This window comes from Cervus elaphus, chromosome 18, assembly GCF_910594005.1.
Source record: "Cervus elaphus chromosome 18, mCerEla1.1, whole genome shotgun sequence".
Lineage (NCBI taxonomy): Eukaryota > Metazoa > Chordata > Mammalia > Artiodactyla > Cervidae > Cervus > Cervus elaphus.
In genome coordinates, this window is record NC_057832.1 from 4284415 (window position 1) to 4304275 (window position 19861).

Here is a 19861-nt window from a genome sequence, read left to right on the forward strand (position 1 = left end):
CCTTTCCACATGCCACAGGAATCCTGGGACTCCTATCAAGTTTCACGAGGAGTCAGGCATCGTCTCCTTTGGAGGCACTGATCTCCGCGTACCTCTGGAGTTTTCAAAGGATGTGAGGCCTCCGGTCGCGATGAGGTGGGGAACTAGGTCTTTCTCTGTGGTCTCCACAGGGGATTCAGACATCCTTTCATCTTGGGAGATGCAAGACGAGCCTGCATTCAAGTCACTGCAGGGATATCCAGCCTTATTTCGCGTCAGGGCATCGCGGTGTCCATTCCACTTGAGGCCGCAAACTCAGGGTCCCTCTCACATACCTAGAGCTGAGAGAAGCCTCCTCTTGAGGTGCTTGTGGTAAGGTGGTATTCCTCTGGAGTCGAAGCCAGGGACTAACCTCTCATCTCGAGTTGATTTTTGGCCCACGGAGCTCTTTCGTGTTGCTACAGTGACCTCAGAATCCCTCTAGCCTTGAAACAGTGTTCTTGGGGTTTCTCTGGAGTGCCATGAAGGAAATCAAGGCTCCTTTCATGTGTGATGTGCAACACGGAATTGTTCTGCACGCAGTGCAGGGGAATCGGGCCTCATCTCGCGGCGAGGGGGAAGTCTCATGGTTTTTCTCGAGTTGCGGCGGGAACCTGGGGTATATTCTCGAGTTACGATGGTGATGGCCCTTCCACCCACGTGTTTCTTCAGCGACGTCAGGACTCCTGCCTAGTTGCGAGGGACAACTCTGGATTCTCCTCGAGGCTTGGCAGGGCAATTGGGACGCCTCTGCAGCTGAGGCGGGAGACCAAGTGTCCCTTTCCAAGTGCCACAGGAATCCTGGGACTCCTATCAATTTTCACGAGGAGTCAGGCATCGTCTCCTTTGGAGGCACTGATCTCCGCGTACCTCTGGAGTTTTCAAAGGATGTGAGGCTATCGGTCGCGATGAGGTGGGGAACTAAGTCTTTCTCTGTGCTTTCCACAGGGGATTCAGACATCCTTTCGTCCTGGGAGATGCAAGACGAGCCTGCATTCCAGTCACTGCAGGGATATCCGGCCTTATTTCGAGTCAGGGCATCGCGGTGTCCATTCCACTTGAGGCCGCAAACTCAGGGTCCCTCTCACATACCTAGAGCTGAGAGAAGCCTCCTCTTGAGGAGCTTGTGGTAAGGTGGTATTCCTCTGGAGACGAATCCAGGGACTAACCTCTCTTTTCGAGTTGATTTTTGGTCCACAGAGTTCTTTCGTGTTGCTACAGTGACCTCAGGATCCCTCTATCCTTGAAACAGTGTTCTTGGGGTTTCTCTGGAGTGCCATCAAGGAAATCAAGGCTCCTTTCATGTGTGATGTGCAACACAGAATTGCTCTGCACGCAGTACAGGGGAATCGGGCCTCATCTCGCATCGAGGGGGAAGTCTCATGGTTTTTCTCGAGTTGCGGCGGGAACCTGGGGTATATTCTCCAGTTATGACGGGGATGGCCCTTCCACCCACGTGTTTCTTCAGCGACGTCAGGACTCCTGCCTAGTTGCGAGGGACAACTCGGGATTCTCCTCGAGGCTTGGCAGGGCAATTGGGACGCCTCTCCAGCTGAGGCGGGAGACCAAGGGTCCCTTTCCACGTGCCACAAGAATCCTGGGACTCCTATCAAGTTTCACGAGGAGTCAGGCATCGTCTCCTTTGGAGGCACTGATCTCCGCGTACCTCTGGAGTTTTCAAAGGATGTGAGGCTATCGGTCGCGATGAGGTGGAGAACTAGGTGTTTCTCTGTGGTCTCCACAGGGGATTCAGACATCCTTTCTTCTTGGGAGATGCAAGACGAGCCTGCATTCAAGTCACTGCAGGGATATCCGGCCTTATTTCGAGTCAGGGCATCGCGGTGTCCATTCCACTTGAGGCCGCAAACTCAGGATCCCTCTCACATACCTAGAGCTGAGAGAAGCCTCCACTTGAGGTGCTTGTGGTAAGGTGGTATTCCTCAGGAGTCGACGCCAGGGACTAACCTCTCATCTCGTGTTGATTCTTGGTCCACGGAGCTCTTTCGTGTTGCTACAGTGACCTCAGGATCCCTCTAGCCTTGAAACAGTGTTCTTGGGGTTTCTCTGGAGTGCCATCAAGGAAATCAAGGCTCCTTTCATGTGTGATGTGCAACACGGAATTGCTCTGCACGCAGTGCAGGGGAAAAGGGCCACATCTCACGGCGAGGGGGAAGTCTCATGGTTTTTCTCGAGTTGCGGCGGGAACCTGGGGTATATTCTCGAGTAACGACGGGGATGGCCCTTCCACACACGTGTGTGTTCAGCCATGTCAGGACTCCTGCCTAGTTGCGAGGGCCAACTCGGGCTTCTCCTCGAGGCTTTGCAGGGCAATTGGGACGCCTCTCCAGCTGAGACGGGAGACCAAGGGTCCCTTTCCACGTGCCACAGGAATCCTGGGTCTCCTATCAAGTTTCACGAGGAGTCAGGCATCGTCTCCTTTGGAGGCACTGATCTCCGCATACCTCTGGAGTTTTCAAAGTATTTGAGGCCTCCTGTCGCGATGAGGTGGGGAACTAGGTCTTTCTCTGTGGTCTCCACAGGGGATTCAGACACCCTTTCGTCTTGGGAGATGCAAGACGAGCCTGCATTCCAGTCACTGCAGGGATATCCGGCCTTATTTCGAGTCAGGGCATCGCGGTGTCCATTCCACTTGAGGCCGCAAACTCAGGGTCCCTCTCACATACCTAGAGCTGAGAGAAGCCTCCTCTTGAGGTGCTTGTGGTAAGGTGGTATTCCTCTGGAGTCGAAGCCAGGGACTAACCTCTCATCTCGAGTTGATTTTGGGTCCACGGAGCTCTTTCTTGTTGCTACAGTGACCTCAGGATCCCTCTAGCCTTGAAACAGTGTTCTTGGGGTTTCTCTGGAGTGCCATGAAGGAAATCAAGGCTCCTTTCATGTGTGATGTGCAACACAGAATTGCTCTGCACGCAGTGCAGGGGAATCGGGCCTCATCTCGCGGCGAGGGGGAAGTCTCATGGTTTTTCTCGAGTTGCGGCGGGAACCTGGGGTATATTCTCGAGTTACGACGTGGATGGCCCTTCCACACACGTGTTTGTTCAGCCATGTCAGGACTCTTGCCTAGTTGCGAGACACAACTCGGGATTCTCCTCGAGGCTTGGCAAGGCAATTGGGACGCCTCTCCAGCTGAGGCGGGAGACCAAGGGTCCCTTTCCACATGCCACAGGAATCCTGGGACTCCTATCAAGTTTCACGAGGAGTCAGGCATCGTCTCCTTTGGAGGCACTGATCTCCGCGTACCTCTGGAGTTTTCAAAGGATGTGAGGCCTCCGGTCGCGATGAGGTGGGGAACTAGGTCTTTCTCTGTGGTCTCCACAGGGGATTCAGACATCCTTTCATCTTGGGAGATGCAAGACGAGCCTGCATTCAAGTCACTGCAGGGATATCCAGCCTTATTTCGCGTCAGGGCATCGCGGTGTCCATTCCACTTGAGGCCGCAAACTCAGGGTCCCTCTCACATACCTAGAGCTGAGAGAAGCCTCCTCTTGAGGTGCTTGTGGTAAGGTGGTATTCCTCTGGAGTCGAAGCCAGGGACTAACCTCTCATCTCGAGTTGATTTTTGGCCCACGGAGCTCTTTCGTGTTGCTACAGTGACCTCAGAATCCCTCTAGCCTTGAAACAGTGTTCTTGGGGTTTCTCTGGAGTGCCATGAAGGAAATCAAGGCTCCTTTCATGTGTGATGTGCAACACGGAATTGTTCTGCACGCAGTGCAGGGGAATCGGGCCTCATCTCGCGGCGAGGGGGAAGTCTCATGGTTTTTCTCGAGTTGCGGCGGGAACCTGGGGTATATTCTCGAGTTACGATGGTGATGGCCCTTCCACCCACGTGTTTCTTCAGCGACGTCAGGACTCCTGCCTAGTTGCGAGGGACAACTCTGGATTCTCCTCGAGGCTTGGCAGGGCAATTGGGACGCCTCTGCAGCTGAGGCGGGAGACCAAGTGTCCCTTTCCAAGTGCCACAGGAATCCTGGGACTCCTATCAATTTTCACGAGGAGTCAGGCATCGTCTCCTTTGGAGGCACTGATCTCCGCGTACCTCTGGAGTTTTCAAAGGATGTGAGGCTATCGGTCGCGATGAGGTGGGGAACTAAGTCTTTCTCTGTGCTTTCCACAGGGGATTCAGACATCCTTTCGTCCTGGGAGATGCAAGACGAGCCTGCATTGAAGTTACTGCAGGGATATCCGGCCTTATTTCGAGTCAGGGCATCGCGGTGTCCATTCCACTTGAGGCCGCAAACTCAGGGTCCCTCTCACATACCTAGAGCTGAGAGAAGCCTCCTCTTGAGGAGCTTGTGGTAAGGTGGTATTCCTCTGGAGACGAATCCAGGGACTAACCTCTCTTTTCGAGTTGATTTTTGGTCCACAGAGTTCTTTCGTGTTGCTACAGTGACCTCAGGATCCCTCTATCCTTGAAACAGTGTTCTTGGGGTTTCTCTGGAGTGCCATCAAGGAAATCAAGGCTCCTTTCATGTGTGATGTGCAACACAGAATTGCTCTGCACGCAGTACAGGGGAATCGGGCCTCATCTCGCATCGAGGGGGAAGTCTCATGGTTTTTCTCGAGTTGCGGCGGGAACCTGGGGTATATTCTCCAGTTATGACGGGGATGGCCCTTCCACCCACGTGTTTCTTCAGCGACGTCAGGACTCCTGCCTAGTTGCGAGGGACAACTCGGGATTCTCCTCGAGGCTTGGCAGGGCAATTGGGACGCCTCTCCAGCTGAGGCGGGAGACCAAGGGTCCCTTTCCACGTGCCACAAGAATCCTGGGACTCCTATCAAGTTTCACGAGGAGTCAGGCATCGTCTCCTTTGGAGGCACTGATCTCCGCGTACCTCTGGAGTTTTCAAAGGATGTGAGGCTATCGGTCGCGATGAGGTGGAGAACTAGGTGTTTCTCTGTGGTCTCCACAGGGGATTCAGACATCCTTTCTTCTTGGGAGATGCAAGACGAGCCTGCATTCAAGTCACTGCAGGGATATCCGGCCTTATTTCGAGTCAGGGCATCGCGGTGTCCATTCCACTTGAGGCCGCAAACTCAGGATCCCTCTCACATACCTAGAGCTGAGAGAAGCCTCCACTTGAGGTGCTTGTGGTAAGGTGGTATTCCTCAGGAGTCGACGCCAGGGACTAACCTCTCATCTCGTGTTGATTCTTGGTCCACGGAGCTCTTTCGTGTTGCTACAGTGACCTCAGGATCCCTCTAGCCTTGAAACAGTGTTCTTGGGGTTTCTCTGGAGTGCCATCAAGGAAATCAAGGCTCCTTTCATGTGTGATGTGCAACACGGAATTGCTCTGCACGCAGTGCAGGGGAAACGGGCCACATCTCGCGGCGAGGGGGAAGTCTCATGGTTTTTCTCGAGTTGCGGCGGGAACCTGGGGTATATTCTCGAGTAACGACGGGGATGGCCCTTCCACACACGTGTGTGTTCAGCCATGTCAGGACTCCTGCCTAGTTGCGAGGGCCAACTCGGGCTTCTCCTCGAGGCTTTGCAGGGCAATTGGGACGCCTCTCCAGCTGAGACGGGAGACCAAGGGTCCCTTTCCACGTGCCACAGGAATCCTGGGTCTCCTATCAAGTTTCACGAGGAGTCAGGCATCGTCTCCTTTGGAGGCACTGATCTCCGCATACCTCTGGAGTTTTCAAAGTATTTGAGGCCTCCTGTCGCGATGAGGTGGGGAACTAGGTCTTTCTCTGTGGTCTCCACAGGGGATTGAGACACCCTTTCATCGTGGGAGATGCAAGACGAGCCTGCATTCCAGTCACTGCAGGGATATCCGGCCTTATTTCGAGTCAGGGCATCGCGGTGTCCATTCCACTTGAGGCCGCAAACTCAGGGTCCCTCTCACATACCTAGAGCTGAGAGAAGCCTCCTCTTGAGGTGCTTGTGGTAAGGTGGTATTCCTCTGGAGTCGAAGCCAGGGACTAACCTCTCATCTCGAGTTGATTTTGGGTCCACGGAGCTCTTTCGTGTTGCTACAGTGACCTCAGGATCCCTCTAGCCTTGAAACAGTGTTCTTGGGGTTTCTCTGGAGTGCCATGAAGGAAATCAAGGATCCTTTCATGTGTGATGTGCAACACAGAATTGCTCTGCACGCAGTGCAGGGGAATCGGGCCTCATCTCGCGGCGAGGGGGAAGTCTCATGGTTTTTCTCGAGTTGCGGCGGGAACCTGGGGTATATTCTCGAGTTACGACGGGGATGGCCCTTCCACACACGTGTTTGTTCAGCCATGTCAGGACTCTTGCCTAGTTGCGAGACACAACTCGGGATTCTCCTCGAGGCTTGGCAAGGCAATTGGGACGCCTCTCCAGCTGAGGCGGGAGACCAAGGGTCCCTTTCCACATGCCACAGGAATCCTGGGACTCCTATCAAGTTTCACGAGGAGTCAGGCATCGTCTCCTTTGGAGGCACTGATCTCCGCGTACCTCTGGAGTTTTCAAAGGATGTGAGGCCTCCGGTCGCGATGAGGTGGGGAACTAGGTCTTTCTCTGTGGTCTCCACAGGGGATTCAGACATCCTTTCATCTTGGGAGATGCAAGACGAGCCTGCATTCAAGTCACTGCAGGGATATCCAGCCTTATTTCGCGTCAGGGCATCGCGGTGTCCATTCCACTTGAGGCCGCAAACTCAGGGTCCCTCTCACATACCTAGAGCTGAGAGAAGCCTCCTCTTGAGGTGCTTGTGGTAAGGTGGTATTCCTCTGGAGTCGAAGCCAGGGACTAACCTCTCATCTCGAGTTGATTTTTGGTCCACGGAGCTCTTTCGTGTTGCTACAGTGACCTCAGGATCCCTCTAGCCTTGAAACAGTGTTCTTGGGGTTTCTCTGGAGTGCCATGAAGGAAATCAAGGCTCCTTTCATGTGTGATGTGCAACACGGAATTGCTCTGCACGCAGTGCAGGGGAATCGGGCCTCATCTCGCGGCGAGGGGGAAGTCTCATTGTTTTTCTCGAGTTGCGGCGGGAACCTGGGGTATATTCTCGAGTTACGATGGTGATGGCCCTTCCACCCACGTGTTTCTTTAGCGACGTCAGGACTCCTGCCTAGTTGCGAGGGACAACTCTGGATTCTCCTCGAGGCTTGGCAGGGCAATTGGGACGCCTCTCCAGCTGAGGCGGGAGACCAAGTGTCCCTTTCCAAGTGCCACAGGAATCCTGGGACTCCTATCAATTTTCACGAGGAGTCAGGCATCGTCTCCTTTGGAGGCACTGATCTCCGCGTACCTCTGGAGTTTTCAAAGGATGTGAGGCTATCGGTCGCGAGAGGTGGGGAACTAAGTCTTTCTCTGTGCTTTCCACAGGGGATTCAGACATCCTTTCGTCCTGGGAGATGCAAGACGAGCCTGCATTCCAGTCACTGCAGGAATATCCGGCCTTATTTCGAGTCAGGGCATCGCGGTGTCCATTCCACTTGAGGCCGCAAACTCAGGATCCCTCTCACATACCTAGAGATGAGAGAAGCCTCCTCTTGAGGTGCTTGTGGTAAGGTGGTATTCCTCAGGAGTCGAAGCCAGGGACTAACCTCTCATCTCGTGTTGATTCTTGGTCCACGGAGCTCTTTCGTGTTGCTACAGTGACCTCAGGTTCCCTCTAGCCTTGAAACAGTGTTCTTGGGGTTTCTCTGGAGTGCCATTAAGGAAATCAAGGCTCCTTTCATGTGTGATGTGCAACACGGAATTGCTCTGCACGCAGTGCTGGGGAATCGGGCCTCATCTCGCGGCGAGGGGGAAGTCTCATGGTTTTTCTCGAGTTGTGGCGGGAACCTGGGGTATATTCTCGAGTTACGACGGGGATGGCCCTTCCAAACACGTGTGTGTTCAGCCATGTCAGGACTCCTGCCTAGTTGCGAGGGACAACTCGAGATTCTCCTCGAGGCTTTGCAGGGCAATTGGGACGCCTCTCCAGCTGAGACGGGAGACCAAGGGTCCCTTTCCACGTGCCACAGGAATCCTGGGTCTCCTATCAAGTTTCACGAGGAGTCAGGCATCGTCTCCTTTGGAGGCACTGATCTCCGCGTACCTCTGGAGTTTTCAAAGGATTTGAGGCCTCCTGTCGCGATGAGGTGGGGAACTAGGTGTTTCTCTGTGGTCTCCACAGGGGATTCAGACACCCTTTCGTCTTGGGAGATGCAAGACGAGCCTGCATTCAAGTCACTGCAGGGATATCCGGCCTTATTTCGCGTCAGGGCATCGCGGTGTCCATTCCACTTGAGGCCGCAAACTCAGGGTCCCTCTCACATACCTAGAGCTGAGAGAAGCCTCCTCTTGAGGTGCTTGTGGTAAGGTGGTATTCCTCTGGAGTCGAAGCCAGGGACTTACCTCTCATCTCGAGTTGATTTTTGGCCCACGGAGCTCTTTCGTGTTGCTACAGTGACCTCAGGATCCCTCTAGCCTTGAAACAGTGTTCTTGGGGTTTCTCTGGAGTGCCATCAAGGAAATCAAGGCTCCTTTCATGTGTGATGTGCAACACGGAATTGCTCTGCACGCAGTGCAGGGGAATCGGGCCTCATCTCGCGGCGAGGGGGAAGTCTCATGGATTTTCTCGAATTGCGGCGGGAACCTGGGGTATATTCTCGAGTTACGACGGGGATGGCCCTTCCACCCACGTGTTTGTTCAGCCACGTCAGGAGTCCTGCCTAGTTGCGAAGGACAACTCGGGATTCTCCTCGAGGCTTGGCAGGGCAATTGGAACGCCTCTCCAGCTGAGGCGGGAGACCAAGTGTCCCTTTCCACGTGCCACAAGAATCCTGGGACTCCTATCAAGTTTCACGAGGAGTCAGGCATCGTCTCCTTTGGAGGCACTGATCTCCGCGTACCTCTGGAGTTTTCAAAGGATGTGAGGCCTCCGGTCGCGATGAGGTGGGGAACTAGGTGTTTCTCTGTGGTCTCCACAGGGGATTCAGACATCCTTTCTTCTTGGGAGATGCAAGACGAGCCTGCATTGAAGTCACTGCAGGGATATCCGGCCTTATTTCGCGTCAGGGCATCGCGGTGTCCATTCCAGTTGAGGCCGAAAACTCAGGATCCCTCTCACATACCTAGAGCTGAGAGAAGCCTCCTCTTGAGGTGCTTGTGGTAAGGTGGTATTCCTCAGGAGTCGAAACCAGGGACTAACCTCTCATCTCGTGTTGATTCTTGGTCCACGGAGCTCTTTCGTGTTGCTACAGTGACCTCAGGTTCCCTCTAGCCTTGAAACAGTGTTCTTGGGGTTTCTCTGGAGTGCCATCAAGGAAATCAAGGCTCCTTTCATGTGTGATGTGCAACACGGAATTGCTCTGCACGCAGTGCAGGGGAATCGGGCCTCATCTCGTGGCGAGGGGGAAGTCTCATGGTTTTTCTCGAGTTGTGGCAGGAACCTGGGGTATATTCTCGAGTTACGACGGGGATGGCCCTTCCACACACGTGTGTGTTCAGCCATGTCAGGACTCCTGCCTAGTTGCGAGGGACAACTCGAGATTCTCCTCGAGGCTTTGCAGGGCAATTGGGACGCCTCTCCAGCTGAGACGGGAGACCAAGGGTCCCTTTCCACGTGCCACAGGAATCCTGGGTCTCCTATCAAGTTTCACGAGGAGTCAGGCATCGTCTCCTTTGGAGGCACTGATCTCCGCGTACCTCTGGAGTTTTCAAAGGATTTGAGGCCTCCTGTCGCGATGAGGTGGGGAACTAGGTGTTTCTCTGTGGTCTCCACAGGGGATTCAGACACCCTTTCGTCTTGGGAGATGCAAGACGAGCCTGCATTCAAGTCACTGCAGGGATATCCGGCCTTATTTCGAGTCAGGGCATCGCGGTGTCCATTCCACTTGAGGCCGCAAACTCAGGGTCCCTCTCACATACCTAGAGCTGAGAGAAGCCTCCTCTTGAGGTGCTTGTGGTAAGGTGGTATTCCTCTGGAGTCGAAGCCAGGGACTTACCTCTCATCTCGAGTTGATTTTTGGCCCACGGAGCTCTTTCGTGTTGCTACAGTGACCTCAGGATCCCTCTAGCCTTGAAACAGTGTTCTTGGGGTTTCTCTGGAGTGCCATCAAGGAAATCAAGGCTCCTTTCATGTGTGATGTGCAACACGGAATTGCTCTGCACGCAGTGCAGGGGAATCGGGCCTCATCTCGCGGCGAGGGGGAAGTCTCATGGATTTTCTCGAGTTGCGGCGGGAACCTGGGGTATATTCTCGAGTTACGACGGGGATGGCCCTTCCACCCACGTGTTTGTTCAGCCACGTCAGGAGTCCTGCCTAGTTGCGAAGGACAACTCGGGATTCTCCTCGAGGCTTGGCAGGGCAATTGGAACGCCTCTCCAGCTGAGGCGGGAGACCAAGTGTCCCTTTCCACGTGCCACAAGAATCCTGGGACTCCTATCAAGTTTCACGAGGAGTCAGGCATCGTCTCCTTTGGAGGCACTGATCTCCGCGTACCTCTGGAGTTTTCAAAGGATGTGAGGCCTCCGGTCGCGATGAGGTGGGGAACTAGGTGTTTCTCTGTGGTCTCCACAGGGGATTCAGACATCCTTTCTTCTTGGGAGATGCAAGACGAGCCTGCATTGAAGTCACTGCAGGGATATCCGGCCTTATTTCGCGTCAGGGCATCGCGGTGTCCATTCCAGTTGAGGCCGAAAACTCAGGATCCCTCTCACATACCTAGAGCTGAGAGAAGCCTTCTCTTGAGGTGCTTGTGGTAAGGTGGTATTCCTCTTGATTCGAAGCCAGGGACTAACCTCTCATCTCGAGTTGATTTTTGGCCCACGGAGCTCTTTCGTGTTGCTACAGTGACCTCAGGATCCCTCTAGCCTTGAAACAGTGTTCTTGGGGTTTCTCTGGAGTGCCATGAAGGAAATCAAGGCTCCTTTCATGTGTGATGTGCAACACAGAATTGCTCTGCACGCAGTGCAGGGGAATCGGGCCTCATCTCGCGGCGAGGGGGAAGTCTCATGGTTTTTCTCGAGTTGCGGCGGGAACCTGGGGTATATTCTCGAGTTACGACGTGGATGGCCCTTCCACACACGTGTTTGTTCAGCCATGTCAGGACTCTTGCCTAGTTGCGAGACACAACTCGGGATTCTCCTCGAGGCTTGGCAAGGCAATTGGGACGCCTCTCCAGCTGAGGCGGGAGACCAAGGGTCCCTTTCCACATGCCACAGGAATCCTGGGACTCCTATCAAGTTTCACGAGGAGTCAGGCATCGTCTCCTTTGGAGGCACTGATCTCCGCGTACCTCTGGAGTTTTCAAAGGATGTGAGGCCTCCGGTCGCGATGAGGTGGGGAACTAGGTCTTTCTCTGTGGTCTCCACAGGGGATTCAGACATCCTTTCATCTTGGGAGATGCAAGACGAGCCTGCATTCAAGTCACTGCAGGGATATCCAGCCTTATTTCGCGTCAGGGCATCGCGGTGTCCATTCCACTTGAGGCCGCAAACTCAGGGTCCCTCTCACATACCTAGAGCTGAGAGAAGCCTCCTCTTGAGGTGCTTGTGGTAAGGTGGTATTCCTCTGGAGTCGAAGCCAGGGACTAACCTCTCATCTCGAGTTGATTTTTGGCCCACGGAGCTCTTTCGTGTTGCTACAGTGACCTCAGAATCCCTCTAGCCTTGAAACAGTGTTCTTGGGGTTTCTCTGGAGTGCCATGAAGGAAATCAAGGCTCCTTTCATGTGTGATGTGCAACACGGAATTGTTCTGCACGCAGTGCAGGGGAATCGGGCCTCATCTCGTGGCGAGGGGGAAGTCTCATGGTTTTTCTCGAGTTGCGGCGGGAACCTGGGGTATATTCTCGAGTTACGATGGTGATGGCCCTTCCACCCACGTGTTTCTTCAGCGACGTCAGGACTCCTGCCTAGTTGCGAGGGACAACTCTGGATTCTCCTCGAGGCTTGGCAGGGCAATTGGGACGCCTCTGCAGCTGAGGCGGGAGACCAAGTGTCACTTTCCAAGTGCCACAGGAATCCTGGGACTCCTATCAATTTTCACGAGGAGTCAGGCATCGTCTCCTTTGGAGGCACTGATCTCCGCGTACCTCTGGAGTTTTCAAAGGATGTGAGGCTATCGGTCGCGATGAGGTGGGGAACTAAGTCTTTCTCTGTGCTTTCCACAGGGGATTCAGACATCCTTTCGTCCTGGGAGATGCAAGACGAGCCTGCATTGAAGTTACTGCAGGGATATCCGGCCTTATTTCGAGTCAGGGCATCGCGGTGTCCATTCCACTTGAGGCCGCAAACTCAGGGTCCCTCTCACATACCTAGAGCTGAGAGAAGCCTCCTCTTGAGGAGCTTGTGGTAAGGTGGTATTCCTCTGGAGACGAATCCAGGGACTAACCTCTCTTTTCGAGTTGATTTTTGGTCCACAGAGTTCTTTCGTGTTGCTACAGTGACCTCAGGATCCCTCTATCCTTGAAACAGTGTTCTTGGGGTTTCTCTGGAGTGCCATCAAGGAAATCAAGGCTCCTTTCATGTGTGATGTGCAACACAGAATTGCTCTGCACGCAGTACAGGGGAATCGGGCCTCATCTCGCATCGAGGGGGAAGTCTCATGGTTTTTCTCGAGTTGCGGCGGGAACCTGGGGTATATTCTCCAGTTATGACGGGGATGGCCCTTCCACCCACGTGTTTCTTCAGCGACGTCAGGACTCCTGCCTAGTTGCGAGGGACAACTCGGGATTCTCCTCGAGGCTTGGCAGGGCAATTGGGACGCCTCTCCAGCTGAGGCGGGAGACCAAGGGTCCCTTTCCACGTGCCACAAGAATCCTGGGACTCCTATCAAGTTTCACGAGGAGTCAGGCATCGTCTCCTTTGGAGGCACTGATCTCCGCGTACCTCTGGAGTTTTCAAAGGATGTGAGGCTATCGGTCGCGATGAGGTGGAGAACTAGGTGTTTCTCTGTGGTCTCCACAGGGGATTCAGACATCCTTTCTTCTTGGGAGATGCAAGACGAGCCTGCATTCAAGTCACTGCAGGGATATCCGGCCTTATTTCGAGTCAGGGCATCGCGGTGTCCATTCCACTTGAGGCCGCAAACTCAGGATCCCTCTCACATACCTAGAGCTGAGAGAAGCCTCCACTTGAGGTGCTTGTGGTAAGGTGGTATTCCTCAGGAGTCGACGCCAGGGACTAACCTCTCATCTCGTGTTGATTCTTGGTCCACGGAGCTCTTTCGTGTTGCTACAGTGACCTCAGGATCCCTCTAGCCTTGAAACAGTGTTCTTGGGGTTTCTCTGGAGTGCCATCAAGGAAATCAAGGCTCCTTTCATGTGTGATGTGCAACACGGAATTGCTCTGAACGCAGTGCAGGGGAAACGGGCCACATCTCGCGGCGAGGGGGAAGTCTCATGGTTTTTCTCGAGTTGCGGCGGGAACCTGGGGTATATTCTCGAGTAACGACGGGGATGGCCCTTCCACACACGTGTGTGTTCAGCCATGTCAGGACTCCTGCCTAGTTGCGAGGGCCAACTCGGGCTTCTCCTCGAGGCTTTGCAGGGCAATTGGGACGCCTCTCCAGCTGAGACGGGAGACCAAGGGTCCCTTTCCACGTGCCACAGGAATCCTGGGTCTCCTATCAAGTTTCACGAGGAGTCAGGCATCGTCTCCTTTGGAGGCACTGATCTCCGCATACCTCTGGAGTTTTCAAAGTATTTGAGGCCTCCTGTCGCGATGAGGTGGGGAACTAGGTCTTTCTCTGTGGTCTCCACAGGGGATTGAGACACCCTTTCATCGTGGGAGATGCAAGACGAGCCTGCATTCCAGTCACTGCAGGGATATCCGGCCTTATTTCGAGTCAGGGCATCGCGGTGTCCATTCCACTTGAGGCCGCAAACTCAGGGTCCCTCTCACATACCTAGAGCTGAGAGAAGCCTCCTCTTGAGGTGCTTGTGGTAAGGTGGTATTCCTCTGGAGTCGAAGCCAGGGACTAACCTCTCATCTCGAGTTGATTTTGGGTCCACGGAGCTCTTTCGTGTTGCTACAGTGACCTCAGGATCCCTCTAGCCTTGAAACAGTGTTCTTGGGGTTTCTCTGGAGTGCCATGAAGGAAATCAAGGATCCTTTCATGTGTGATGTGCAACACAGAATTGCTCTGCACGCAGTGCAGGGGAATCGGGCCTCATCTCGCGGCGAGGGGGAATTCTCATGGTTTTTCTCGAGTTGCGGCGGGAACCTGGGGTATATTCTCGAGTTACGACGGGGATGGCCCTTCCACACACGTGTTTGTTCAGCCATGTCAGGACTCTTGCCTAGTTGCGAGACACAACTCGGGATTCTCCTCGAGGCTTGGCAAGGCAATTGGGACGCCTCTCCAGCTGAGGCGGGAGACCAAGGGTCCCTTTCCACATGCCACAGGAATCCTGGGACTCCTATCAAGTTTCACGAGGAGTCAGGCATCGTCTCCTTTGGAGGCACTGATCTCCGCGTACCTCTGGAGTTTTCAAAGGATGTGAGGCCTCCGGTCGCGATGAGGTGGGGAACTAGGTCTTTCTCTGTGGTCTCCACAGGGGATTCAGACATCCTTTCATCTTGGGAGATGCAAGACGAGCCTGCATTCAAGTCACTGCAGGGATATCCAGCCTTATTTCGCGTCAGGGCATCGCGGTGTCCATTCCACTTGAGGCCGCAAACTCAGGGTCCCTCTCACATACCTAGAGCTGAGAGAAGCCTCCTCTTGAGGTGCTTGTGGTAAGGTGGTATTCCTCTGGAGTCGAAGCCAGGGACTAACCTCTCATCTCGAGTTGATTTTTGGTCCACGGAGCTCTTTCGTGTTGCTACAGTGACCTCAGGATCCCTCTAGCCTTGAAACAGTGTTCTTGGGGTTTCTCTGGAGTGCCATGAAGGAAATCAAGGCTCCTTTCATGTGTGATGTGCAACACGGAATTGCTCTGCACGCAGTGCAGGGGAATCGGGCCTCATCTCGCGGCGAGGGGGAAGTCTCATTGTTTTTCTCGAGTTGCGGCGGGAACCTGGGGTATATTCTCGAGTTACGATGGTGATGGCCCTTCCACCCACGTGTTTCTTCAGCGACGTCAGGACTCCTGCCTAGTTGCGAGGGACAACTCTGGATTCTCCTCGAGGCTTGGCAGGGCAATTGGGACGCCTCTCCAGCTGAGGCGGGAGACCAAGTGTCCCTTTCCAAGTGCCACAGGAATCCTGGGACTCCTATCAATTTTCACGAGGAGTCAGGCATCGTCTCCTTTGGAGGCACTGATCTCCGCGTACCTCTGGAGTTTTCAAAGGATGTGAGGCTATCGGTCGCGAGAGGTGGGGAACTAAGTCTTTCTCTGTGCTTTCCACAGGGGATTCAGACATCCTTTCGTCCTGGGAGATGCAAGACGAGCCTGCATTCCAGTCACTGCAGGAATATCCGGCCTTATTTCGAGTCAGGGCATCGCGGTGTCCATTCCACTTGAGGCCGCAAACTCAGGATCCCTCTCACATACCTAGAGATGAGAGAAGCCTCCTCTTGAGGTGCTTGTGGTAAGGTGGTATTCCTCAGGAGTCGAAGCCAGGGACTAACCTCTCATCTCGTGTTGATTCTTGGTCCACGGAGCTCTTTCGTGTTGCTACAGTGACCTCAGGTTCCCTCTAGCCTTGAAACAGTGTTCTTGGGGTTTCTCTGGAGTGCCATTAAGGAAATCAAGGCTCCTTTCATGTGTGATGTGCAACACGGAATTGCTCTGCACGCAGTGCTGGGGAATCGGGCCTCATCTCGCGGCGAGGGGGAAGTCTCATGGTTTTTCTCGAGTTGTGGCGGGAACCTGGGGTATATTCTCGAGTTACGACGGGGATGGCCCTTCCAAACACGTGTGTGTTCAGCCATGTCAGGACTCCTGCCTAGTTGCGAGGGACAACTCGAGATTCTCCTCGAGGCTTTGCAGGGCAATTGGGACGCCTCTCCAGCTGAGACGGGAGACCAAGGGTCCCTTTCCACGTGCCACAGGAATCCTGGGTCTCCTATAAAGTTTCACGAGGAGTCAGGCATCGTCTCCTTTGGAGGCACTGATCTCCGCGTACCTCTGGAGTTTTCAAAGGATTTGAGGCCTCCTGTCGCGATGAGGTGGGGAACTAGGTGTTTCTCTGTGGTCTCCACAGGGGATTCAGACACCCTTTCGTCTTGGGAGATGCAAGACGAGCCTGCATTCAAGTCACTGCAGGGATATCCGGCCTTATTTCGCGTCAGGGCATCGCGGTGTCCATTCCACTTGAGGCCGCAAACTCAGGGTCCCTCTCACATACCTAGAGCTGAGAGAAGCCTCCTCTTGAGGTGCTTGTGGTAAGGTGGTATTCCTCTGGAGTCGAAGCCAGGGACTTACCTCTCATCTCGAGTTGATTTTTGGCCCACGGAGCTCTTTCGTGTTGCTACAGTGACCTCAGGATCCCTCTAGCCTTGAAACAGTGTTCTTGGGGTTTCTCTGGAGTGCCATCAAGGAAATCAAGGCTCCTTTCATGTGTGATGTGCAACACGGAATTGCTCTGCACGCAGTGCAGGGGAATCGGGCCTCATCTCGCGGCGAGGGGGAAGTCTCATGGATTTTCTCGAATTGCGGCGGGAACCTGGGGTATATTCTCGAGTTACGACGGGGATGGCCCTTCCACCCACGTGTTTGTTCAGCCACGTCAGGAGTCCTGCCTAGTTGCGAAGGACAACTCGGGATTCTCCTCGAGGCTTGGCAGGGCAATTGGAACGCCTCTCCAGCTGAGGCGGGAGACCAAGTGTCCCTTTCCACGTGCCACAAGAATCCTGGGACTCCTATCAAGTTTCACGAGGAGTCAGGCATCGTCTCCTTTGGAGGCACTGATCTCCGCGTACCTCTGGAGTTTTCAAAGGATGTGAGGCCTCCGGTCGCGATGAGGTGGGGAACTAGGTGTTTCTCTGTGGTCTCCACAGGGGATTCAGACATCCTTTCTTCTTGGGAGATGCAAGACGAGCCTGCATTGAAGTCACTGCAGGGTTATCCGGCCTTATTTCGCGTCAGGGCATCGCGGTGTCCATTCCAGTTGAGGCCGAAAACTCAGGATCCCTCTCACATACCTAGAGCTGAGAGAAGCCTCCTCTTGAGGTGCTTGTGGTAAGGTGGTATTCCTCAGGAGTCGAAACCAGGGACTAACCTCTCATCTCGTGTTGATTCTTGGTCCACGGAGCTCTTTCGTGTTGCTACAGTGACCTCAGGTTCCCTCTAGCCTTGAAACAGTGTTCTTGGGGTTTCTCTGGAGTGCCATCAAGGAAATCAAGGCTCCTTTCATGTGTGATGTGCAAAACGGAATTGCTCTGCACGCAGTGCAGGGGAATCGGGCCTCATCTCGTGGCGAGGGGGAAGTCTCATGGTTTTTCTCGAGTTGTGGCAGGAACCTGGGGTATATTCTCGAGTTACGACGGGGATGGCCCTTCCACACACGTGTGTGTTCAGCCATGTCAGGACTCCTGCCTAGTTGCGAGGGACAACTCGAGATTCTCCTCGAGGCTTTGCAGGGCAATTGGGACGCCTCTCCAGCTGAGACGGGAGACCAAGGGTCCCTTTCCACGTGCCACAGGAATCCTGGGTCTCCTATCAAGTTTCACGAGGAGTCAGGCATCGTCTCCTTTGGAGGCACTGATCTCCGCGTACCTCTGGAGTTTTCAAAGGATTTGAGGCCTCCTGTCGCGATGAGGTGGGGAACTAGGTGTTTCTCTGTGGTCTCCACAGGGGATTCAGACACCCTTTCGTCTTGGGAGATGCAAGACGAGCCTGCATTCAAGTCACTGCAGGGATATCCGGCCTTATTTCGAGTCAGGGCATCGCGGTGTCCATTCCACTTGAGGCCGCAAACTCAGGGTCCCTCTCACATACCTAGAGCTGAGAGAAGCCTCCTCTTGAGGTGCTTGTGGTAAGGTGGTATTCCTCTGGAGTCGAAGCCAGGGACTTACCTCTCATCTCGAGTTGATTTTTGGCCCACGGAGCTCTTTCGTGTTGCTACAGTGACCTCAGGATCCCTCTAGCCTTGAAACAGTGTTCTTGGGGTTTCTCTGGAGTGCCATCAAGGAAATCAAGGCTCCTTTCATGTGTGATGTGCAACACGGAATTGCTCTGCACGCAGTGCAGGGGAATCGGGCCTCATCTCGCGGCGAGGGGGAAGTCTCATGGATTTTCTCGAGTTGCGGCGGGAACCTGGGGTATATTCTCGAGTTACGACGGGGATGGCCCTTCCACCCACGTGTTTGTTCAGCCACGTCAGGAGTCCTGCCTAGTTGCGAAGGACAACTCGGGATTCTCCTCGAGGCTTGGCAGGGCAATTGGAACGCCTCTCCAGCTGAGGCGGGAGACCAAGTGTCCCTTTCCACGTGCCACAAGAATCCTGGGACTCCTATCAAGTTTCACGAGGAGTCAGGCATCGTCTCCTTTGGAGGCACTGATCTCCGCGTACCTCTGGAGTTTTCAAAGGATGTGAGGCCTCCGGTCGCGATGAGGTGGGGAACTAGGTGTTTCTCTGTGGTCTCCACAGGGGATTCAGACATCCTTTCTTCTTGGGAGATGCAAGACGAGCCTGCATTGAAGTCACTGCAGGGATATCCGGCCTTATTTCGCGTCAGGGCATCGCGGTGTCCATTCCAGTTGAGGCCGAAAACTCAGGATCCCTCTCACATACCTAGAGCTGAGAGAAGCCTTCTCTTGAGGTGCTTGTGGTAAGGTGGTATTCCTCAGGAGTCGAAACCAGGGACTAACCCCTCATCTCGTGTTGATTCTTGGTCCACGGAGCTCTTTCGTGTTGCTACAGTGACCTCAGGTTCCCTCTAGCCTTGAAACAGTGTTCTTGGGGTTTCTCTGGAGTGCCATCAAGGAAATCAAGGCTCCTTTCATGTGTGATGTGCAACACGGAATTGCTCTGCACGCAGTGCAGGGGAATCGGGCCTCATCTCGTGGCGAGGGGGAAGTCTCATGGTTTTTCTCGAGTTGTGGCAGGAACCTGGGGTATATTCTCGAGTTACGACGGGGATGGCCCTTCCACACACGTGTGTGTTCAGCCATGTCAGGACTCCTGCCTAGTTGCGAGGGACAACTCGGGATTCTCCTCGAGGCTTTGCAGGGCAATTGGGACGCCTCTCCAGCTGAGACGGGAGACCAAGGGTCCCTTTCCACGTGCCACAGGAATCCTGGGTCTCCTATCAAGTTTCACGAGGAGTCAGGCATCGTCTCCTTTGGAGGCACTGATCTCCGCATACCTCTGGAGTTTTCAAAGGATTTGAGGCCTCCTATAGCGATGAGGTGGGGAACTAGGTGTTTCTCTGTGGTCTCCACAGGGGATTCAGACACCCTTTCGTCTTGGGAGATGCAAGACGAGCCTGCATTCAAGTCACTGCAGGGATATCCAGCCTTATTTCGCGTCAGGGCATCGCGGTGTCCATTCCACTTGAGGCCGCAAACTCAGGGTCCCTCTCACATACCTAGAGCTGAGAGAAGCCTCCTCTTGAGGTGCTTGTGGTAAGGTGGTATTCCTCTGGAGTCGAAGCCAGGGACTAACCTCTCATCTCGAGTTGATTTTTGGCCCACGGAGCTCTTTCGTGTTGCTACAGTGACCTCAGGATCCCTCTAGCCTTGAAACAGTGTTCTTGGGGTTTCTCTGGAGTGCCATCAAGGAAATCAAGGCTCCTTTCATGTGTGATGTGCAACACGGAATTGCTCTGCACGCAGTGCAGGGGAATCGGGCCTCATCTCGCGGCGAGGGGGAAGTCTCATGGATTTTCTCGAGTTGCGGCGGGAACCTGGGGTATATTCTCGAGTTACGACGGGGATGGCCGTTCCACCCACGTGTTTGTTCAGCCACGTGAGGACCTCTGCCTAGTTGCGAGGGACAACTCGGGATTCTCCTCGAGGCTTGGCAGGGCAATT